This window comes from Sus scrofa, chromosome 17 (genome assembly GCF_054392235.1).
Source record: "Sus scrofa isolate SSC_HxYL_T2T_F1_AM1 chromosome 17, Sscrofa_HxYL_maternal_Yorkshire_Landrace_v2.0, whole genome shotgun sequence".
Classification (NCBI taxonomy): domain Eukaryota; kingdom Metazoa; phylum Chordata; class Mammalia; order Artiodactyla; family Suidae; genus Sus; species Sus scrofa.
In genome coordinates, this window is record NC_139399.1 from 27,889,265 (window position 1) to 27,914,528 (window position 25,264).

The following is a 25,264-nucleotide window of genomic DNA, read 5'->3' on the forward strand; positions in this document are numbered from 1 at the left end:
AGCTGCCCAACCCTGCAGATCTCACTGAATGTTTCTTTTCCCTGAGCTGAATGAGCTCAATACAGCTTTCAGAAAATCATCTGGCATACTAAACATCTCTTAGGATGTCAGCAAAAGGAAAAAATAGGCTTTTCTGAAATCTGGTGTACATTGCTGAAGAGATGAACACTGAGAATTTTCTTAACGTGGGATTGCTAAATAGTGTTTATGTTACTAAGAATATCTCAAAATAACTTTCTATGGCTCCAAAATGAATATTTATTAAAATTTGATATTTAATTAGGTATTTAAGATAGTTCTATTGTGAAACAAAATGTTTTACTTCGTTTTCAAATCTGTGGACCTGTCTGAAGTGTATTTTGATGTGCCAACGTGAATTGTTACAAACTTGTCACTATTTCCACGACTTATTTGTTTAAATTGGAGCTTAAAAACAATACTCTATATTCAAAGAATATTTCAGAAAACCAGAAAATTTATATAAGGTTAATGTAAGACTCCAAATGCCACCAGTAAGACCTGATTTTTATTTTTATTTTTATAGCCGCACCCTTAGCATGTGCAAATTCCCAGGCTACGGGTCGAATCAGAGCTGCAGCTGCCAGCCTACACCACAGCAACACCAGATCTGAGCTGAATCTACACCTTATGCCACAGTTTGCATCAATGCTAGATCCTTAACCCACTGAGCCACACCTTCACAGAGAGAACATTGGGTCCTTAATCCACTGAGCCACAACAGGAACTCCCAGTAAATCATGATTTCATAACTGTGTTCAGGCAACATCCTTAATAATCTCCTGGTTGGAATTTATAATAAATAAATCTAATAAATTGGAAACTGAAAACAAATACATAGAATGACTTTTATCTATCCATTTATTGGAGGAGAATCTAAGACTTAGTGAGAGTCTTGCCTCTAAAGAGCATTTGTAAACCACAGCACCGAGGCAGGAGGAATTTGGTTGGAAGATGAAGTCACGAAGCAGGGAGCTGGGGTCCATGCAAGGCCTGTGCAGGGTCTGAGAGGTGATGTGGAAGAAGGGGACCCTGAGGAGGGAAGGAGGGGGCAAGATAGATTCTCCCGCCAACTTTTGCCACATAGAACCTCTGCCCAGGAGAAACTGTCATTACTTTAAAGTTTCAGAACAAGTGCCAATTTTGAGTCATCACTGTACAAGTATTTTGTTTACTCAGAGATCATACATGATTGGAGACTTTTTTATGGCTACAACCATCCATGAAAATTGCATCCTCGCCACTATCACTTTAGAGAGTGGAGACAAGCTGAAGCCCTTGGAAGCAAACAGATAAACTTTACAAACAGAATGGGAAATTTAAAATGGCTAATAATTTTCATGCACTAAATGCATGAAACTTTAAGGAAACCTCAGTGTCTTTCTCTCAGTACAGTTTTAAAAGATATTTTTTTAAAAAAGAAGCAAAGTTAAGTTTCAGTTAAGGAAAAGAGTCAAATTAAGGTGAGAAAAATGTACACAATCCAACAAAAAGACAAGTTCATTGTAATTTCATGAGAAACTTGGCAAAGGTGGAAAAGGAATTGTGTGATCAATCATTCAGGTGGAAGACCAGACACCCTGGGCAGTGAGCACACCACACACCTTGTGGCCACCCCAGGAACACAGAGCAATTTATTATCTAGGCCAGATCTGATGGGTGACCTTAGGGGGCAAAGAGCTTGAGGCAGCATTACCAACTCATGGGGCATTTAGCTCATAAATGCCATGACTCCAGTACTCAGAAGAACCTTTCAGATGACTCAACCACAAAATAATGTACCATGATTAAATAAAATCAGTCGCAAGCCAGGATAGTTAAGCAAAATCACTCTGACCTGGAGCTGTAGGTTGGCATGTTCCTGAGTGCTATTTGGCAGTGAGGAGGTGACACACATCAGAGGTTAATTAGACTTTCCTTGGCTTTAAGTCAAAAATACTTTTAGTTACGCATCATATATCAGGATAAAAATGACTGGCCCCCCAATGGCAGTTGGGCTGTACTAGCTTTCAAATTTAGATGAAAATGTCAAACTTGGATTGATCATAAACCACCCAATAAGGGGCATGTACATGATATGTGGTTAGTCTTCTACTGCTTTGTAACAAATTACCCCCAAACTTAGCAGGCCAACACAACCATATATATTTATGATTGCACATGGATTTTATGGATCAAAGATTCAAGAGCAACCAGTTGGGTAAGGTTGTAGTTCTTTAAAGTCTTGACTGGGGTGGACAATTTACATCTCAGGGGTCTCTCCTGAGGGCCTCTCCCGTGGCTTGCTTGAGTGTCCTCATGTGGTAGCTGGCTTCCTTCAGAAAGAAGGATGGAGGGGCTAAGTAGGAAGTCACAGTATCTTTTACGACTAGTCCTTGGAAGTCACATGCTGCCACTTCTGCACTGTCTCCCTGAGCATCTCTGTTCACATGGGAGGAAGTTACACAAGACATAAATAACAGAACCTGGAGACCACTGGGGGTCATCTTATAGGCTGGTCACCACATTCCCCTTCTGTGGAAAATCTAAATCCTCTCCTTTCCCTCTTATTTTTTTTTCTTTTCTCTTTTAAGGCCAAACCCACAGCATGTAGAAGTTCCCAGATTAGGGATCCAAACAGAGCTGCAACTTCCAGCCTACACCACAGCCACAGCAACACGGGATCCAAGCCACACCTGTGACCTACACCACAGCTCACGGCCATGCCAGAACCTTAGCCCACTGAGTGAGGCCAGGGATCAAACCCACATCCTCAGGGATACTAGTTGGGTTCGTTACCACTGAGCCACAACAGGCAGTCCTGTCCCTCTTCTTTATTTTAGATGAATAAAAACTCCTTAACACTGTCACACTTAGAGTGCTAACCAGATACAGCCTATAAGCACTTCCTACTAGGAGAATGAACACAGAGATTGCTGAGAGGTAACAAAATTTTAGACTTGTATAGATGCCAGAAGTGCTGAGACCCAAGGGATGCCCAAGAGAATCTGTTAGGAAAGCTGTGAGTTCCTATGTTGACCACAAGGAGACAGTGGAACCACCGGCTGAGGGAGGGCCCCATCTCACAGTAAATCTAGGAAATAGCACAGACCAGTATAAAAATTAAAATGTGGAAAAAATCAAACATGGAGATGAACCTCAGAGATCATGCGTGGCCACAAGATAAAGATCTTCTATTTAAAAAAATTAAAACCAGGGTGCCTGTCATGGCTCAGTGATGACCAAACCCGACTAGTATCTATGAGAGGACTCAGGTTGGATCCGGGTCTTGCTCAGTGGGTTAAGGATACAGCATTGCCATGAGCTGCAGTGTAGGTGGCAGACATGACTGGGAATCTGGCGCTGCTGTGGTGTAGGCACAGCTGCAATTCAACCCCTAGCCTGGGAACCTCTATAAGCCACGAATATGGCCCTAAAAAGACAAAAGACAAAAAATAAATAAATAAAACCAGTTTTAAGAGTGCTTTCACATGTACTTGGAGGATCTCAACCTCTTTTCTTCTTGCCTTCTGTTGAAGAGTCTTGATTCTTGATACCACGCTACAGCATGTAAGAAATCTAGCTTCGGAGTTTCCACTATGGTCCAGTGGGTTAAGGATCACAGTTTCAGCTCAAATTCGATTCCTGACCTGGGAATTTCCATATGCCATGGGTGAGGCCAAAAGACCAAAAAAAAAAAAAAAAGACATCTGGCTTAGAACGAGTGGTATGCTGGTAAATACTTAAGACCTGGCTCACTGGGAAAAAGAAATGTGCTTTGTAGGATTTACCAGTTCCCATAGTGGAAATAGTCCCATCACGGCTGATACCAAGGTACCAACATGATGTCACACGTAAAGCTGAAAAGAGACTTGCAGAATTGGCTCCCACACACCACTGCTTATAACACATGTTTAATACAGAGTACAGCCTTTGTTTCCTTCTAGTGTTTGTCCAAATGACACTAGCTAATGTCTTCAGTAGACATCAACACACTTTTCCCGTAAAAGCTAGACAGTAAATATTTTAGGCTTTCTGCTATGGCGGCGCAACATGTAAATAGGCCCTATGTAAATAGCAGGCACAGCTATTTTCCAACAAGACTTTATTTGCACAAACTGGTGACTGGTAAACAGGACACAGTCTTCGGACCTGTAATTATAGGTGAGCAATTTCCTGAAAGCATAGCCTGAGACAAGGATTCAGTACATGTGCTGTATTGAGGAAGGACTCTTTTTTTTTTTTCTTTTTAGAGCTGCACCCACAGCATATGGAAGTTCCCAAGCTAGGGGTCGAATTAGAGCTTCAGTTGCCACCCTATGCCACAGGCACAGCAACACAAAGATCTGAACTGCATCTGCAACCTACACTATAGCTCACAGCCAGGATGGATCCTTAACCCATTGAGCAAGGCCAGGGATCAAACCCGCATCCTTATGGATACCTGTTGGGTTTGTTATCACTGAGCCATGACGGAAACTCCCGAGGGAGGACTGTTTATAAGGGAGCAAGACAAAAAGGGGCAAAGAGATGAGAAAGGATGTGCTTTTGTATCCCATGGCAGTTGTATCCCATGGTTGGCCAGGCTCCAGGACGGAGGTTGAAGAATAACTCCTGAGGTATCTCTGGGTCTGAGAAAGGGATTTCAAACAAAGATACTCACAGAGGATGGCACCAGCAGGTAAAAGGAATCTGGTCCACCAGCAGCTGGGTCAACACAGCAAAGGATCTCCCACTTTAACATGTGTGAGAATATTCTGGGGAGCTTGTTAAAACATCAATTCCTGGGCTTCACCACCAGAGTGTCCACTTCAGCATCTGGGATGAGACCTAAGACTTGCATTTCTAAGGTGATGTTAGCGCTGTTATCCAGGGACCACATTTTGAGCACAACAGATTTTTTTGTTTTGTTTTGTTTTTTTGCTTTTTAGGGCTGCATCCGAGGCGTATGAAGGTTCCCAGGCCAGGGGTCATATTGGAGCTACAGCCTACACCACAAGTGCAGCAACATGGGATCCGAGCCACATCTGCAACCTAAACCACAGCTTAAGTCAATGCCAGATTCTTAATCCACTGAGTGAGGCCAGAAACTGAACCCACACCTCACAGTTCCTACTTGGATTCATGTCCACTGCACTACGATGAGAACTCTGAGCACCACAGTTTTAAACATCAACCCCTTGGGTGCAGAAAGCTTAGGTGATCCAGCTGTGTTATCACGGGTTTGTACTATGATCTGAAGGACAGGAGGGGGAGTGTAAGGGGAGGCAGGAGTTTTTTCAAATGGTTTTTATTCTCTTTGGCTCTGACCCATCCCTTATTCAATAAATCTACCTTCTATCTGAGATACATCTGTAGCATACTATGTGAATTTAGTGAAAGAACTCACAATATCATTGAAAGAAAATTTAAGAATTCTTTTTTGAATTATTATCCTATCCCTGACTGCTGACACCTTCTATATTCCATGAATCACCCCACAATGCATTTTAAGATGATAAATTATCCAGAAGTATAACTTTATAACCAGAAGCTGATCTCTATCATGCAACTTGCATGATGCAGGGGCAAAAGCAGACTATCAGATCAGCCCCAGGGTTTGCTGGGACAGCTGCAGGAGGTGTCATGCCTTCAGCAACACTGACAGTGGAAGCTGAGAGCACAGTTGCTTTTGCCACATGCTGATGCAGGTGGAAACAGCTGTCTGTGAAGGTGAACAAATCCAGGGGCAGAACTACAAACCATGAGTGGAATAACAGGTCTGTGCTCCTGATGGGGCTGTTTAGTCCCATCACCTTGAATTTGCTTCTCCCAGTGAGTCTGCTGTTGGCAGCTTCCCAAGATCATTCGTTCCTCTTTGAGGAAGAGGGAAAGAGGACAGTGCTCCAGACATTCTCTGAATTATAAACCTGTTGTGTGCTCTATGTTTGGATCTTTAGTTCTCCATTTCCGTCTTAGAGGAAGCCCGTGGTTAGGTTTCTATAAGAATAAAACTGCAGAGTCTCAGGACTGGAAGCATTATTAGAAATATCTAGGTCACTTGCGATACTCAGACACACCAGAATGACACTTCAGTTTGAAGTGTGACCAAATAATTTGTTCCTAACAACAAACAGCAACATTTGCAAATAATTAACTGGTTTTTAATGACTTGGAGTGGACCTGAGTTATTTTTATAATGTCAATGTCACGCACTTGCAGTCTAAAATTTCTTGAGCATGGGAGAGAATCTTGATACTAAAGCTGATGTTTCTGGAATTGTGCACCTTCCTAACTGTGCTTCCAGGGGTGTTTAACTTGGAAATAGCAAGTGGCACATGGGTGAAGAACCATGGCTACAATCCAACAGAAAGAGCACGTGAGCCTCAACATAAGTCACACTTGGAATTTTAATGTTTCTAGTTATCACATTAGAAGAATAAACAAGTGAAATTAATTTTAATAACTTTTCATACTTTTTTTTTTTCATACTAAGGCTTTGAAGCCCAGTGTGTGTTTTACACTCAGGACAATCTCGACATGGTCTCATTTCAAATTCTCAGTAATCACACAAGGCCAGAAGCCACCTAATTAATAGACAGTTCAGGTCTTCATTTTTATTTATTTATTTATTTATATATATATTTTAGGGCCGCACACATGGCATATGGAGATTCCCAGGCTAGGGGTCAAATTGGACCTGTAGCTGCCAGCCTGCACCACAGCCACAGCAATATGGGATCCAAGCTGCATCTGTGACCTACACCACAGCTCACAGCAACACCAGATTCTTAACCCACTCAGCAAGGCCAGGGACTGAAACTGCATCCTCATGGATATTATCTAGGTTCATTTCTACCAAGCCACAGTGGGAATTCCCAGGGTCTTTAATTCATGGATAAAAACAGAATGCCAAGGCCTGAAATGACTTCCCCAAAGTCATAAAGCCAATTACAGAAAAAAAAGGGGGGGATTTAATCTGCTCCTACTCTGTCCCACCCCAGAAAATCACAACACCTCAATCATCCAGTAGCTGTAATTTTCCTCCTAGAAGAAAACCCTGAATAAGAACTTGACCTTGGAGAAATGTAAATCAAATGACTGCTACTGAGAATGGCCATCATTTAAAAGTCTACAAATTATCAATGTTGGAGAGGGTGTGGAGAAAAGGAACCCTCCTACACTGTTGGTGGGAATGTAAATTAGTACAACCACTATGGAAAGCAGTACAGAGGTTCCAAAAAAAGAGTAAAAACAGAGTTGCCATATGAACCAGCAATTCTATTTCTGGGCCTATACCCAGGCAAAACTATAGTTTGAAAAGATACATGTACCTCTATGTTCACAGCAGCACTATTCACAGTAGCCAAGACACAGAAACAACCTAAACGTCCAGCCAAAGATGAATGGATAAATAATGGAATATTTCTCAGCCACAAAAAAAAAAAAACAACAAAATAATGTTCAGCAGCCACATGGATGAATTTAGAGATTATAATATAGTTGGAGCAGAGATTATCATACTAAGCCAGAAAGAGAAAGACAAACATCATATATCATTTATATGCAGAATCCAAAATATGACATAAATTAAAATATCTAAGAAACAACAGAAACAGACTCACAGACATAGGACATAGACTTGTGGTTGACAAGGGGTTGCGGGAAGGGAGGGATTAAGAGGTTGGGATTAGCAAATGGAAACTAGTAGACATAGGATGGATGAACAACGTCCTACTGTATAGCACAAGGAGTTGTATTCAATATCCTGTGATTAAACCATAATGGAAAAGAATATGAAAAATTGTATATACATATATAGCAGAAATTATATACATACAGCATAAATTAATACAATATTATAAATCAACCATTCTCCAACAAAACTTAAAAAAAAAAGAACTTGACCTCAGGGCATTATAGGGTGGTGATTAAGAGGACAGGCTCTGGGGACAGAGTGCTAGGATTCTCGCCATGGTTCTTCATGTAGTATAGTTTTGTCAGGTTACTTCTTGCTCAGTGCCTCAGTTTCCTTATCTGTAAAATGGGAATGTTACTAACAGTACCTGTTTTCCAGGGTGGTAAAAGGATTAAATGTACTGATGTATATGTATGTAGCGATACCCATATAAAATTCAGAAAGTAACTGGGACATAGAAAATACTAGAAGTGTAAGCTATGTCTTACTAAAATGTTTCACAGTCTTCTGAGGCACAATTTTAGACAAGGGTAAATTGAGCCCAAACCCATGTTTTTACCTGACAATCCTGCACTATATTAAAAGGAGAGGAGAGGGTTTAATGTGTCATAACAATACACTTCATAAATGAATAGCCTCTAGAGCATTTTTTTAATTTAAAAAAAATTGGGGGAGAAGTTCCTGTTGTGACACAGCGGAAACAAATCCGACTAGGAACCATGATGTTGCAGGTTCGATCCCCGGCCTCGCTCAGTGAGTTAAGGATCCAGCATTGCCCTGAGCTGTGGTGTAGGTCACAGACGTGGCTTGGATCCCGAGTTGCTGTGGCTGTGGTGTAGGCTGGTGGCTACAGCTCTGATTAGACCCCTAGCCTGGGAACCTCCATATGCCATGGGTACAGCCCTAAAAAACAAAAAAAAAAAAAAAAAAAAAAAGGGGGGGGGAGAAATTGAATTCCTGATTGACTTTTGTTTAGCCCCAAATCTAAATATAAATCTATGCCTCTAATAATTAAATTAAGGTGTTACTCTTGTTTTTGCAGTTTTCTTCCTGATCCCCAAAAGGAACACAGATGCATTTAGCTATGCTTTGCCTTAGAAAGAAGGCATACATAATCATCCAAAATCTAACTGAAAACACAAAAATCATGACTGCCCAGATTCAACACGGATCAAGGCAACATATTTGTTTCCAAGTCCATCCAAATAAGAGCCACAGCCAAAAGTTCCTCCAAAGTCCGGAGTACAGCTAGAAATAGGGTTGTGTTTTTTTAAACAAACTTAGGTGCACAAAGGTCGAAATAATTTTCTTTATTGTAAAAACACAAAATTGTTCTGTAAAACATATTCTAAAAATAATAGCACCTCATTACCAATGAAGGTGACTTTATCTGTGTTTCTAAGGTAGCTATTGTTGTTTGGTGAATGTAAGAGGTGAATTTATTGTGGGTAGGTTGTGAAATGGGGTCATAGTCCAACAATTTATTCTAAAAGCGTTCCTGCACCGAACCAAGCAACAGAAATATGTAATTTTACCTTAGCTGGTGACATTTGTTCTTAGAATCTAGAAAGTTTTTGTGTGCTCAAAGTTGGCTTACTTCTCAGAGACTGTATTATTTTAGATTTATATATAGTGCCTGTTCCCTCAATAGGCTAAAGATTTTTTACATTAGCAATGCTATTCTTTGAGCTCAAAGATAACCCCTTGACTGGTGGTGCTGTCAAGAATGGGGATATTTGCAGTGATTTATGGAGACCCAAAGTCTTTTTTCCATAGCACATAACTGTCAAAATATGCCTTTGGGTTATAACTGGACCTGCTGGCCTGATTCCCATGCTCATTGGGACTATTGCTTTGTCTTGATTGGTCCATGGTTTCCCATATCAAAACAGTTATAATAATAGACTATGGCTGGAAAACTACACTCCAGATTCTTCTTCCTCTAGCCAGAAATGCTGTACTATTTTCTTTGCCCCCAAAATACAGCTTTTTTCCCCCTGATTCCAGTCCAGTCACTTTGCCTTGACACATATTGTAGTAACTTTTCAACGTCCTTTCTCTGTGTTCAAAGGGAGTCTCACTGTCACATTTGTTGTCAACATCTTAGAGCCCAGTTGGGAATCTCAGTACTTACTTTTCATCAATAACTTGCAGAAGATTTGGAAAATCAATAGCTCATTTTCTCTCCAACTCATTGGAAGCAAAATAGCTCAAATAAGAAACAATGTCACTAATGCCTGCAATTCCAGGTTAGGTACATTAAGTTCATCTTCAAGCTCATGTGTGCAATGAGGGCTGAATCATGATTGGTACTCGACTGGTACTCCTTTTTTCCCACCAGCACTGGATAAGAAGGATCTAGAATCAAATGAGACAGATATCCTGTCTGCCCCAATCGTTGGCTGTGTGACTTCGGCAAATCTCTGAATCTTTCTGAGCCTCTGTCCCCTCACACACAGAACAGTGCTTAGAACCCCAGGGGCGTAGGTCTTGGGACCCCAGCTGACCCTTCCTTATGACACTAATCTATTCCCACCCCATGTCATCCTCACAGGACTATCAGTTACTGGCCATCACCCTGGCTACAGCAGGGCAAGTGGCACCCTCCATACCAATCACATTTTCCTCCCCAGATTTGAATCTTGAAAGAAGAGTCATAGAATGGAAAGCAAAATAACTGAGTCACATCCCTGATTTCCATGAATTCTGAATATTTTATGAAAGCTTACTAGGGGCCAGACACTATTCGTGTTTCACATAAATTACCTCATTTAGTTCTCAGCAACCACTTGACCTAGAACAGCTACCTATGAAATGGGATATTATTGTCTTAAATTGGATTTCTCCAAAAGCAGAACCCATGACAGAAATTGGGATAAAGTAGTTTCTTTAGGAGATGATCCAGGAGGCAAGGGGCGTCTGCAGTGAGATGGGGCAGGGGAAAGCCAATAAAGGTTGTGTTAATGACCCACAGCTTTCTAATGGACAGTGTGAACTGGAACCTCTCCCAGGATCCCAAATCACCAGTGAAACCAAATACATGATCTGTGTGAATGGATTTGGGTAGTTTTCTTTTTTGATTATAGCATCTTCTGGAAATTAAGAGAAGACTTATTTGGGGGTCACCACGGCATGGGGCACAAATGCTATAGATGAAAACAAAATCTCACAAACAGAAGACACTGTAAGGGAGTTCCCACTGTGGTCCAGCTGGTTATGAACCCGACATTTGTCCATGAGGATGTTGGTTCAGTCCCTGGTCTCGATCAGTGGGTTAAGGATCAGGTGTCACCACAAGCTGTGGCATAGGTTGCAGATGCTACTCGGAGTCAGTGTTGCTGTGGCTATGATACAGGCCCCAGCTGTAGCTCCGATTTGACCCCTAGACAAGAAATTTTCATATGACACAGGACTGGCCATAAAAAGGAGGAAATAAAAGAAGCCACTGTAAGCTTTTTAAGACGCATAGAAACAATGGGGTGAACTTTGAGAATTCACAGGAGGTGCAATGGCTGAGAATGTGGACTTGGAAGCTGCTCTGATTTTCTTCCCTACATTTTAAAGATATGGTGCACCCTAGATAATATCTTACTTGAGTAAAGTAAGCACAAAGTCACATCTATTCAATTCTCCTGAATTTTCATGATTACCACTTATTCAAATTTGGGGCCATAGCAAAAGTTTAACTTCTGGATTCAGATCGATTCTCAATAAAATATGCCCTACCCTCAAGGCTAATATTGGATATAAGTTCGCCCTAAATGTTACACAGTAGCTGGTGCCTCTATAATTTGTATTTTCTTCCCTATGATGTGACCAAGTCATCCATAGCTTTGCCAAGGATTTGAGATCAAGTAGAAAATCTAAAATACAAAAATCAAATTCTATTTTATTTTTATATTTCAGTGCCCAAGATGGATTCCAGGAAGGAGAAAAACTGACTTCATTTTCTTTCCACACAGGAAAAAAAAAAAGAAAAGGTTTTACTCAGCAAACAGGCTGAATACGTCCTGACTACATCATAACTTTTTCCAACAGCATCTTAAATCCAGGTTATTACTCTAAGTTGTTTATCTAGTACTTTGTATTGCTTAACACTTGCTGCTGACAGATTTAGGACACAGTATAAGTCTTGCTTTGTGCTTGAATCCTTGAATAACCTGAAGATGGATAACTGTAAAGATAAGAGTTTGTTCTGAGGTGGCTGTAAGAAACAGCCTCAGTGATAGGAGACAAGGCATGCATTTTAAGAAGGGCGTGATCAAGGTTTCAAGCTTGGTAATCCATATCAAGTGAGCATCATTCTCCTTACTGTCAGAATACTGTCAGAGTATTCACACACCTAGACCTAGAATTTTATATCCTTTTCAGAAATAAAGATCAAAACTTGGTAAGGGGAGTTCCTGTTGTGGAAGAGTGGTAAACAAACCCGACTTGTATCCATGTGGGGGCTGGTTCGATCCCTGGCCTCACTCAGTGGGTTAAAAGATCTGGTGTTGCCATGAGCTGGGGTGTAGGCTGGCAGCTACAGCTACAGCTCTGACTTGACCCCTAGCCTGCGAACCTGAGGTGCGGCCACAGGTGCGGCCCTAAAGAGACAAAAGACAAACAAACAAACAAAAAACACACATGCAAGTCAACAAGTATATTTACACAACAGTCTTGTGGTTGCCAAGGTGGAGGGGAAGCGGGGGAGGGGTGGACTGGGAGTTTGGGATTAACATAAGCCAACTATTATACATAGAATGGATAAACAACAAGGTCTGTATAGCACAGGGAACTATATTCAATATCCTGTGATAAACCATACTAGAAAAAGAATATGAAAAAGAACGTATATATACACATGACTGAGTCACTTCACTGCACAACATTGTAAATCAACTATACTTCAAAAAGAATAAGTTTAAAACAAAAAACAAAAAACAAGCATGCATTGAATTCTTGCTTTGTGTTACCAGTACTAGCACAAGAGTAGTAGAGCCAGCTGTCATCTGGGGTGTCCCTAAGCCTTCAGAGCTAGGTAAGTTTGCTCAGGGTGCCAGTCTACCATCAGCGGAATATCGAAGTCTTCCGATGTCTGAGGAGTCCAGGGACCCTTGCATTCTTAACACAAACACACCCCACCCCCGAGGTCCCACATTTGCAGAAGAAGATTGGCTTATTGGCCTATAGAGTTAGCACCTATTAAACTACGCAGCTCCATCACCACCAGTCCATCTACCACCACATAAGCTTATATGGTGGAGCTCATTCTCATCACATTCAAGAAACAAACATAACGAAAAGCATCCACAATGCATGTCTGTGTGCAGTGATTTCATTTAGGATTTAGAAGGATCAGTTGGGCGTATAGTGTAGCTGTGGAAACAACTCATATGGATTATGAAGTATGACTGTTCATTGAACTCTTACATTTTGCACCACCAGTCAACCGGTCACTGGCCACTTCCTTTCACACATTCCCCTGCCCTGCACTTTATTCCTGACACTTCTCGGTCTTTTTCTCACTTCTCATTGGTCCCCAGACCCTAACTCAGCCAAGGAATTCAAGATTTTCTACTTCCCTAGAGTTTAATAATGGCTCTTACACTCACATATAGGGTGAAGCCCTGGAATCTGCCCTCTGATAGACAGATATTAGATGGTTATTTTGCAACTGCTGCAGAGAACACAATGTGATCATTTGCATATTTAGCCACTATCATCCTTTCAGGGGTCTCTATTCATGTTTCAACATGTCTTTTGTAGAGAATATATAGCCAGAGCAGTGGTTCACGCTGTTAAAGCACCCCCCGCCCCCAATTCTGATGCTCTGGGGTGGGTTCAAGAACCTGTATTTCTAACAATTTTCCAGGTGACACTAATGTTGCTGCGCCAGAAAACACATCATAGGAACCACTCAGCTAGATGCTTCCATGTTTTCTCACATCTGAAATCTTTGAAACATTTAATCTTTTATCCAATAAAATCTATTATATCAATTTTTACTATTTAAGTATATTTCTATTGGCGTGTGAATGGGTGTGTTTGTGTTTAATGTAGGTCACCTTTTCTATGTTATTTCATTTTTCCTTTCTTTCTTTAAATTTTTTAATTTTGTTTCTACCAGCTTCAAAGTTATACATTCTGCCTCTCTTGTTTTGTTGATTTCCCTAAAAACTGAAAATGAGAACTTATCACATCCAAAAATCTTACCATCATCTCTGTTACACATAAAATAAATTGATTATCCATGAAATGGTTGGATGGATAACTTGCATTGATCAGTACAGAAAGACCAATAATATGAATTGACTTTAAACTATTTACTGTTGTAAACATTTAACGAAAGCATGATGAGATCTAAATAGTCTTTGACAATTCCAACAAAATAAGTGCTATGTTTAAAAAATAAAGATTCTGAGAACTTTTAAAAAGTCTCAGGGATAATACAAGAGCTCTATGGACTGTGATTTCATATCCATGGGATGTTTTCTGTAGGTTTTGAGACCCGAGTTCCAGGTAGGTTTTTAGCTTAATCAAAGTGTGATCCATGGACCAGCCACAATTGCTTCACGTGCAAGACTGTGAACTTGCAGAATCTCAAGCCCCAAACCTACCAAATCAGAACCTGCATTTTAGTCATCACCCCATGCACAGGAAAATTTAAGAAGGGCTGGTCTAAAGAGGACTTGGATTTGTGGGGTTTTTTTCCTGCCAGATACCAGAAGGCATCATCACACTTTATATGAAATTCCCAGCTGGAGGCTTTCTTGGAACACATCAATCAAATTAATTCAGGATTCAAACCCATGTGTGGGCTGGCTATGAATTCTCAAAAATGACTTTTTTCCCTTCGACCCAAAGCCAAGGTCCAAGAAGGCAAACTTCCTCCCCAAAGGAAGTAGGAGATGGGTAGATTTTTAGTTCACCCCCACAGCTAAGTACAGTCCTTTGGGGGCGGGGGGTGGCAGAAGAGACCCTCCTAATGCACTTCCCACCAGTGGAGTGTGGGCTGAAGGCTTTATCACCTGACTCATGCACACCAGGAGGCTGTGAAAATCCAGGCTCCACAGCACATCAGTTCAACAGATGCTTCTGGAAACCACCCCACCCATTCCTCTAACCTGCTGGTTTCCTGCCTTTGCTAAGTTTTTAGCCTTCAAAGACCTGTCACTTTCTTGTCAGCTCAGTAATAAATGTGAATAGTTCTGTTTTTAAATACTCTCAGGTATCTCTTTTGCTCTGATAATGTAGTCATTCAGAGTATTCTGACATACCCCAAGAAACAAATGCAAGCCTTAAGGCTTTCATTTTCATGGTGAAGGAGAATGCACACCTAGGAGATAGATGAGAAAATGCTTCATTTGTTGATCAAGAGAAAAAAAAAGTGATCTCTACTATTTATTCCAGGTTCCAATCATGCTATTATCTGGGGTCAAGTGCAGTAGTTTTCCTGAACTACCTCCTTTACATCTCACATTACCACACATTAGGTACAATCATCACTGTCTCCCTTTATAGATGAGACAGAAGCTCAAGAGGGATAGAATTACTCAAGGTCATCCATCTACACAGGACTAGGATTTGGACCCACGTTCATCTGAGTCCCACGCTCACCTTCTTTGAATCATTGTCTCTAACCACTTTTCTTCCCTCCCTCCCATAAAAATAATAATAATAGTAATAAATCCCAGTCTGTAACTTTAAAAGAGTCCTCAAGTTACTATTCCATCTATCTAACCTCCAGGATATCCTACTTATGACAGTCTGAAACAGTTCTTTTCCCTTTCTACCTGCTGCTCAAGAACTTGGCATGGCTCCCTGTATATTTCATTGGTTGGAAACCCACCAATCCACTAATAATGCCAACGCCACTTGTAACTCTTCCTTGAAACCCCACCCAGCTCTTCCAGTCCATAGGATTTTTTTTTCTCCTACTGCACTGTGGACCCAGAGCCTAGTAATTATTTATCATTTTTCTACGTTAGCTTGATTTCATAACTAAATAGAAGCCCAGCCTAGGGCAAAAGCAGTGGGCTGTTATTTTGCATTATTTTATCATTTTTCTCTCTTCCCCCTGGAACTAAGTATATGTGACACTTAGTCGGTATTAAATGCTTACTGACAGACTACAGGGTAAACCATTTTTTTGATTCTGTTCAACTTTTGTTTTGCTTTGCAACTAGGGGTAAGAAGTAAAGAGAGCAGGGTGATTAAAATCTTAGTTGCAATTAGTGTAAACAAAGAGAGAGAAGATGGCCAGATCATGAACTGTTTTTGTCTTTAGAAGTTTATTCCGAGCAATGCTTTGGTCGATGCAGTTTGGGCAACAGGTAAGTCTGAGAGATGATTAATTCCAGGTGGATCAAACCTTAACATCCTTTTGAGGTTGATTCACTTCAATTTGCCGCATCATTACTTTCAGGAGGCAGTAAATGATAGCGAACACTATAGATTCTTCCACATTCTCTGCAACTTCCCTCCTAAGTTGAAAACCATTTAAAAATAATTCGAGATAAAGTTCAGTCAGTTAGCTAGTTATGGCATTCTCTTAGGGTAGCATTAGCATTAATTAATGTGTGTGGACTGCCTTGAAAATCACAAATGCTATGGAAGTGCTGACTATTAATTTAGTAAAAAGCACAAGCCATGAAAGCTGAAATTTAAAGGCAGTTGCACACTGCTGAAATGGTTTAATATTTAAATGAGCCAGCCTGAAGAAAGTCTCTGACATCCCATGTTTATAAATCAAGGAGGAAAGAAATCTGGAAGGGAGAGATTTTAAATGATTTAGAAGAGAATGCTGAAGTGGAAGTGAATAGGGGGTAAGTGACTAACAAAGTTGAATAGCCACACTCGGGGAAGATAAATCCATGATTGGGGGTTTACACATCCATCACTTTGGGGGATGTGCTGGGGATTGGCAGTGACTGGGAGATGAGACATGGGGAGTAAGAGAGGAGAGAAAGAAAAAAAAGGAAAACTAAGAGGAGGAAAAAGGAAAGGAAGAAAACGAAGAGAAAGGAAAAGGAGATCTCTTGACTGAGATTAAAAATGATTTTTTAAAAATGATGAAACTGGTGTTTCTCCATTGCCAATTGGCCCAAGGGGCAATTATATCGCAGTAATGACTCCAAATGGAAACCACTTTCCAATTCCTCCCTGAGGCATCTCCAAACATCCCCCCCAGGACTGGCAGTCTTATGAGCCTGAGTTAGCACATTGTCTCCCCATCCCCCACCCTAGCTCAGCTGCATTCTTGCCCTTTCATCACCTGCCTTCCCCAGATAAGACTGGCATCCTATGTCCCTTCTCACTGTCCTCTTCCGCTTTCACCAAGACCCTCAATTTCCTCTTCAAGGCTGTCAGTGATATTCAACTTTTCCCACCAAGTCAGGACAGTAGGCCTTTGTGTCCATCCGATCTTCTCATGGCGGAAATCTATATGCTCTTTCCCATGAAAGTTTCCAGGAGAGTAGTATTCCATAACTCTGAAGCTGGTTGAGCCACTGAACTCGTTCCTTAGAACTTTCTGGGTAACTTTGCTGTGGTACCCGTAGAAGTTCGGAGCATGAATTAAATGATCTAGAGAACACCTACGACGTTATAGGAAGTATCCTTGTAGAAAACTAAGAAATTGTCTTCCTTCTCTCCATCCTTCTCTTTTGTTTTTTGTTTTTGTTTTGTTTTGTTTGTAGGGCCACACTCACAGCATGTGGAAGCCTCCAGGATAGGAAGCGTCCTGGCCTACGCCACAGCAACACCACACATGAGCCACGTCTGTGACTTACACTGCAGTTCATGGCAACTCAGGATCCTTAACCCACTGAGCATGGCCAGGGATCAAACCTCATGGATTCTAGTCAGTTTCATTACTGTTGAGTCACAAGGGGAACTCCTCTGTTTAAATTTTTAAAGTATAACATATATTTACATTATAGGATATTTGGAAAATTGAAAAAAGTAAAAACACTGTAACTGTAGCTCATCTGCCCAGATAAAGTCACACCTCACATTTAATTACAGCTCTTGACTTCTATTTATTCATGTCTACATTATCTAAGAATTACAATATCATTATATGTAATTTTATAAATATTTATACATTATATAAATATTTATAAAGATATCTAATATATTTATATTTAAATGTTTAATGTAAATATAATATATAGCAAATATATTCACATGAATATTCATGTATTTATTATACTTAATACTGATGTCTTTATAACAGATGTTTAATATTCTGTCTGGTGGTTATACTAGAGCCATCCTTTAAATTTTGAATTATACTTTCATTGTTCTCACAATGTTTGTCTTTATAAATAATTTATAATAGGAGGTCCCATTGTGTCTCAGTGGAAATGAACCTGACTGGTATCCATGAGGATGTGGGTTCAATCCCTGGCCTCTCTCTGTGGGTTAAGGATCTGGTGTTGCCATGAGCTGTGGTGCAGGTCGCAGATGTGGTTTGGATCTCAAATTGCTGTGGTGTAGGCCAGCAGCACCAGCTCCAATTGGACCCCTAGTCTGGGAACATCCAAATGCTGCAGATGTGGCCCTAAGAAGGTAATAATAATAATGTTATAATAAATATATTTGGGCAAACATTCTTGTCAGAATTTTTATTAAGTGAGGCAAGGCCTATTTTCAGCAAGGTCATTCAGATTTCATGTTTTCTAATTTTTTTATCACAACTCTTCCTATAAATTGTTAAAAATGCAACTTTAAAAAGGTTTCTTCTGGTTAGGGTAAGCAGATAATCTTTGTATGGTAATCAGAACATTTTAACAGAATTTTGATTCTGACCAGAAAGTTCAAAGCCTATTTAAGGAGCATAACAAAATGAGTTAAACTGTTAAATGCCCAAGATGGCACTAGAGAACCAAGGTGAATGAAGCAGGGTCCCTGCCTCTGAAAGCCTTCCGGTTCTTCATTTGACTTGTGTGGTAGACTGACTGCATAAATGGGCATATTTCCCCCTTCCCTGTATTCACAGCAGTGGCAATGTGATGTGCATTTGGAGTGGATAAGCAATGAGATCCTGCTGTATAGCACAGGGAACTATTTCTAGCCACTTGTGATGGAACATGATGGAGGATAATGTGAGAAAAAGAATATATATATATATGTATGCCTGGGTCACTTTGCTGTACGATAGAAACTGACAGAACACTGTGAATCAACTATAATGGAAAAAATAAAAATTAAAAAAAAAAAAGCATGTTGTGTCTGTTCCCTACCCTCTGAGTTTTGGCTGGCCATGTGACTTTGGCCAACAGACTAACCAACCCTGCTGGTTCCAGTCTGGAACTCAGGGACTCCATAAACCTTATTTGCTCTCTTGGAACCCTCCTACTGACATAGGAATAAGCCTGGGCTAGCCTGCTTGAAGAGAGACGGCACAGAGCAAAAACGAAGTAGCCTTCAGAGGTCACCTTCAACAGCCAGCCCCAAGTCAAGCCAGCGGTTGACCACAAACACATGCCACCTAAGTCCAGAAGAACAGCCCAAATAAGTCCAGTATCCTGAGTTAAATGAATGTGCTTTGGTGTGGTGTGTAACACAAGAAATGCTAATTCAAACTGCCTGTAAACTGATCCCAGGAACGTGCTTAGTACTGGAATAGAGGAAGAAGCAAGGAGCTAGAAGCGATTGGCTTCTTTCTTCCTCAGCTGCTTTTGATCTTGACACTTAGGCCCTTAAAAAGGCAGCTTTCTACAAAGGAGGAGTGAAAACATTCCCATAAAGAAGATAAATCAGTATTTTGTTTTTTTGGGTTTTTTTTCCTTAAGCAATGTTCCCTCCCCCCATGCATCTCCCCTGGGCTGGGACGCAAGGTTATCCAAGTGACTTGAGGTGACTGCTGTTGGCCCGAACTACCCATTCTCTTGTTTTGGGGTCTGGTAATGCAGGGTCACTGATGCTCCCAGGAAAGTAACCGCATAAGTATTCTGGCCCTGGCAGGCAACTCTCTGTGAAATGCCTGCTGTGTCCATGTGAACAGTGTTACCCAAAGAGCCCTTTTCTGCTCCGAGTGGCAGCTTTTGATTTCAAGCTCTGGTTATAGTGAAGCCAATGTCCTATGTCCCCTGAGCTCACACTCTTTAAGCCCCAAAATAAAAGTCAGTTTGTCTTTCCCAAATGCCTCCATGTTGCCATGAAAATCTTGCAGCCCAAAGAAACTTTCTCCTAGACTCTTGCTTTTTGCTCTTTTAGTGCATCTCAGAGTTTAATCTACATAGGAATCAATGGGGACCTTATGCTGATTCTGATTCAGTAGGTCTGGGATGGGGACCAAGAACCTACATTTCTAATAAGTTCCCAGGTGATGTTGCTGCTCCCGGTATAACATTTTGAATATTAAGTTACTACATGACAAATGTCTTTTTTTCTTAGTGTCTTTTTAAAATTTTTATTTCTCTTTAGGGCCACACCTGTGGCATATGGAGGTTTCCAGGATAGGGGTTGAATCAGAGCTGTAACTGCTAGCCTATACCACAGCCACCCCAGATTCAAGTTGCATTTTCAACCTACACTGCAGCCTGCGGCAACACCAGATCCTTAATCCACTGAACAAGAGGGGATCAAACCTGCATCCTCATGGACACTAGCCAGGTTTGTAACCCCCTGAGCCACAATAGGAACTCCTACTATATGACAAATATACTAATCCCTACAAACCACAGGCTGATTGATACCCAGAGCTAGAGAGTGCCTGATCTCAGAATCTTCCTGCTCTCATTCACTTATAGTCAAGTGAGCAAATCATAGCCTCCACCCTCTAGGAAGAGACAAAGGATCAGACTAGCCTTGATAGTTCTGGGTGGTAAGTGCTCCAATTAAGGTGTATTCTCAGGTTACAGCATCATTTGTCAGCGGTTGTTCATAACAGGGTGTGAAGGTGGTTCCCCACGAACTCTGCAACTTCCACTTGTCTTTTCCTTATTTCACCCCCAACTATCCTATTTCTGACCATCTCTTATTCCTTTGTTCTTGCCTGGTAATAGCCCCTACAAACATACTGTTTTGGTTTGGGGATTTGTGTGTGTGTCTTTTTAGGGCTACACCTGTGGCACATGGAAGATCCCAGGCTAGGGGGCGAATCAGAGCTGCAGCTGCCAGCCTTCACCACAACTATAGTAATGCCAGATCCAGCCACATCTGCAACCTACATTGCAGCTCACAGCAACGCTGTATCCTTAACCCACTGAGTGAGACCAGGGATCAAACTTGCATCCTCACTGATACTAGTCAGGTTCTTTCTTTCTTTTTTTTTTTTTTTTTTTTTGTCTTTTTGCTATTTCTTGGGCCTCTCCCACGGCATATGGAGGTTCCCAGGCCAAATCAGAGCTGTAGCCACTGGCCAATGCCAGAGCCACAGCAACGCGGGATCCAAGCCGTGTCTGCAACCTACACCACAGCTCACGGCAAGGCCGGATCCTTAACCCACTGAGCAAGGCCAGGGATCAAACCCGCAACCTCATGGTTCCTAGTCAGATTCGTTAACCACTGAGCCACGACGGGAACTCCACTGGTCAGGTTCTTAACCCACTCATCCACAACAGGAATTCGAAACAAACATAATTGGCCAATCTTCCCACATCTCTCAAATCCTATTTAACTGCCTGAGTTCTAGGAGCCCATACTACCTATAGCACCATGTCTGTTAGCAGCTCTGTAAGGTATAGTTGATTTATGACACCTGCTTCTCTTCAAAGCCCTTATCCCATTCCAAAGCTCAGGCATTAACTCTCCACCTGGCTGTGCATTCAACTGTGTAGACCTTCAATTCTCCAGGTGTGATCCAAGGATCAGCAGCATGTTCTGGAAGCTTGTTAGAAATGCAGAACCTCCAGTTCCATCCCAAGATACTGAATTAGAATCAACATGTTAGCAAGATCCCCAACTGACTTTTATCAATCTGAGACATGCTGATATAAAAATTTCAAGAACATCTAGGTATTCCTGTAGTATGCATTTTAGGCCAATTCTTACACTATAGAGAAAAGACCTGGTTTCAGTCACCAGGTATATGATCTTTTATATCTGAGGCTACATAATAGGGATTACAGATAAGGACAGGGTTGTAAATGACCATGAATTGGGTTAAGATATACAAAAACACTTTTTTTGGTGGGTATGAAATAATTTGTTTTGTTTAATGAAAGATAGATATGAAAAACTTGGAAAAGTCCTGATTTGATATTAATGCATTTAAGAAAATGTGATAATAAAATTGGACCCATTGAGCAGTCCTTGATAAGCACAGAGCAATATATGTATAATTCTAAGAGTCTGCTTATTAGTTTGGAATAAAATGATGTTTTATTACTCAAAAAATATACATACATATATTTTGCAAATGCCTACTACTAAATTTCGAATAGCGCTAGAGATGTGAAATCAGACACGTTTGCTTTACCACTTACCAAAAATTCACATTGTGCTGCTCTGTGCTCACGAATATATCATTCCAATACAGAATACAGATGTTTAAAGATCCAAAGCACTGCTGACAATGACATTTTGAGTGGAAGTTACTTTCTAAACAACCACACCCAATAAAAACGTATAATAAAATAAAATCTCAGAGTTTGCTATTCCCTTGGAACTTCCATTTATGTGGCTATAGAAGTCAATCTCTCCTTTAAAACTGGGAATGTACTTGAGTGGTATTAATTGCCCATGGAACCTGGTTCTGTGTATCTTGAAATCAACAATAAACTGAAAAGCTCAACAGGACTACCCACTTCAGCGCATAAAAAATCAGCACAAAGATTTACACAAAGCTTTGTCTACCTTTAAGTCAACAGATTTATACACAGACATCTTTATAGCTTCAAATCAATGCTAAAGGGAAATATTCCTTGAATGATCATCCACTTTAATGCATCTCTCTCAAATGTCACTTTGAACATCAAGTAAATGAATTCCACTGCTTTCAAAGGCCACACCTAGAGCTCATTAAACCACTTCATTGACTATCCCTAGACATCCTTCTCTATACTAACAGGATATGACAGCTAAATCTGTTTTTTGTTGCTTTTTTTTTTTAATAAGAGGATCCATTTTAATTTCAAATCGCTCTTAAGAAGACTCTGGCAAATCTCAGGCCATCTACCCAAAGCATCCAAGTTTCTCTTTTTAGAAAATTTTAGACTCAAACGTTAAAAACAGCCTAAAAACACATGCCACCTCATCTGTTAGGGTGGACATGAAATTGCCAATACTTGCCGCCAATTCTTGACCCACAATAACAGCAATTTCACGTGGTTCCACGTAGCAGTTTCCTCTCCACACTTTAAAGAGACATCTTCTATTGATTGTAATGTCAGGAAAATATATTTCTTAAATGATTAAGAGCCTAAGCTGTTTTCTGCCAATTCCCGGTCTCATAAATTAGAAGTGCCTAACTGGCATATATGAACCACCTATTGAGTAGACCGGTACTGTTCTAATTCCTGGTAGTTAAATCAACAGCCATGAGGTTGAGAACCCTTATGATTAGGGGGGAAAACAAGAAATTAGGCGAGTTTTTCTAAAAGCTTTATTTGGAAAACTTTGACAGTAAAATGGCTTAAAAAATGTTCCCTTCGAGTAAATGTTTTGACCAAAACGTCTTATACATGGATCAATTATAATAGAAAAGCTTGAATAACTACTTATGCCTCTAACGCTACACCTGCTAATGGCTAAATGACGAATAGTTATCAGAATTTTGCTCAATAAATAGAATGTGTCACAGAATAAAAGGGAATCAAGCCCAAGCATTCATCCTTTCATGTTTGCTGCCCAGCAATGTGAGAAGTGTTGTTTTTAATGATTACACAGAGGAATGGGAAAATCCTGAACTGCTTTCAAAGCCATTAAGGAGATTTAGCCATGTTCGGCAGAGCATCAGACGTTTATGTATTTCATTGCTTCTCAATTTCCTGAAAACTTGTAAATTGATGATTCTCAGAGAATGACTGTACACAGAATTAACTTTGATGGAGGCTAACCAGAAGTCTATATATATGCTACCATTCTGAATAATAAAATATTCCTTTGAAAAGACGCTTGTGTATTATCCCACCCTTTTCAGATGATAGATGAACTGCCTGGCTGTCTGAGATGTGTCTATGACTCAGAGTCTCACAAATCAGGATGCAGCATTAGAAAGTACAGTGACACACCTGCCAGATCCACAGGGAGCCTGTGAAACTCATCACTCTGATTAGATGGCGTCTTAGCCCCCTCTGCATCGGGAGGGAGTTTTCCTAATTCGGTGACCACTGTTATCACATATAAAAAAAAGTCTTTCCACTAAGCGTTCCAGATAGAGGTGCAATTTCCAGGGGGAATACACCACCAGCCAAGGCCCAACCAGATATAGGAAACTGGGCCCAAGCTGGCTGCTTCATCTAAACATAGCATTATCGGTTACAGGGGAAGAGAAACCAGAATTTATCACAGGTTCATCAGCCCCCACTCCAACATATTCAAACAGGACACAAAAGCAAGCAATGTACCTGTTAGCACCTATTATTTTTTCTTTAGTGAGCAGTAAATCATTATCTCTGAAGCGCAACATGTTTTTGGAAAAATATCTAAATAGGTCAGAAAGGTAAGTGGTTCTGACCAGAAAATGAAGACCTTACGAATTTATGGACATTTCAAATCTCCATAATGAAGTGGCAAGATATATTATGAAACAATGACTGTAATTCCTGTTGTGGCTCAGCGAGTAATGAACCCGACTAGCATCCATGAGGAGCCAGTTCAATCCCTGGTCTCACTCAGCGGGTTAAGGATCCGCTGTTGCCCAGTGAGCTGTGGTGTAGGTCCCAGACGCAGCTTGCTGTGCCTGTGGCACAGCCCAGCAGCTACAGCTCCCACTGGACCCCTATTCTGGGAACTTCCATATGCCATAGCTGAGGCCCCCCCCCCAAAAAAAGAAAAAGAAAGAAAACAACAATTAAGCACAACCACCTGGAGAAAGAGCAAACTGATGTGAAGGTGACTCGAAACTTGCAAGAAGGAAAATATTTTGACACATTACCTGGTCCAGCTGTACTCGAAGTGGGGTTTGAGGAGCCGCACTTTTTTTGCAAGCAGGTTGCAGCAAGAGCCTACTGGGCGTGCTCCGTGACTTTCGCTGTGTGTGGGTCCTAATGGACCGGAAGGGCTGGGATGGGCTGGCTTGTACTGAGCATCATGGGAGGCTCCCAGCATGGCTGAATCATGCCCAGGCGTTGCAGCCCCGATCATTCTTCCCAGAAGTCTCGGGAATTCCACATGGGCTTATGGGAGTCCCAGAATGAGAATCACCTGGGTACCTGGAGTGTTGGAGGCCCCTCCTCCCAGGAGTAAGGAGTCAGGTTCACACGGTCCATAGCTGCAATGCTCAAGGACGCTTGCCTCCCCTGAGACTCCCTAGCCCTTCAGTGTCACAGTGCAACTGAGCCTTGTCCAGAGGCTGAGCGAGCGGAGGAAGGGATCCAGTCAGAAAGCTGAGTCAATAAAATTCTGAAATTAAACATAAAAAGAAAAGGAAAAGAAAAGAAAAGAAAAGCTGTGTGGTTGGGGCCTCAGGAGGCCAAAAGGCGGGAAAGGGCT

At 41.0% G+C, this 25,264-nt stretch overlaps 1 long non-coding RNA gene across 2 annotated transcripts in view; it reads right to left on the reverse strand.

Moving 5' to 3' along the window:
- Positions 1–24,923, reverse strand: part of LOC110257380 (uncharacterized) — a 287,173-nt gene extending 262,250 nt beyond the window's left edge. For both annotated transcript variants that reach the window (XR_014831929.1, XR_014831930.1), the window contains exon 1: positions 24,708–24,923. This is a non-coding gene — a long non-coding RNA (uncharacterized LOC110257380). The remainder of the gene's footprint in view (positions 1–24,707) is intronic.
- Between the last annotated feature and the right edge of the window lie 341 nt (positions 24,924–25,264).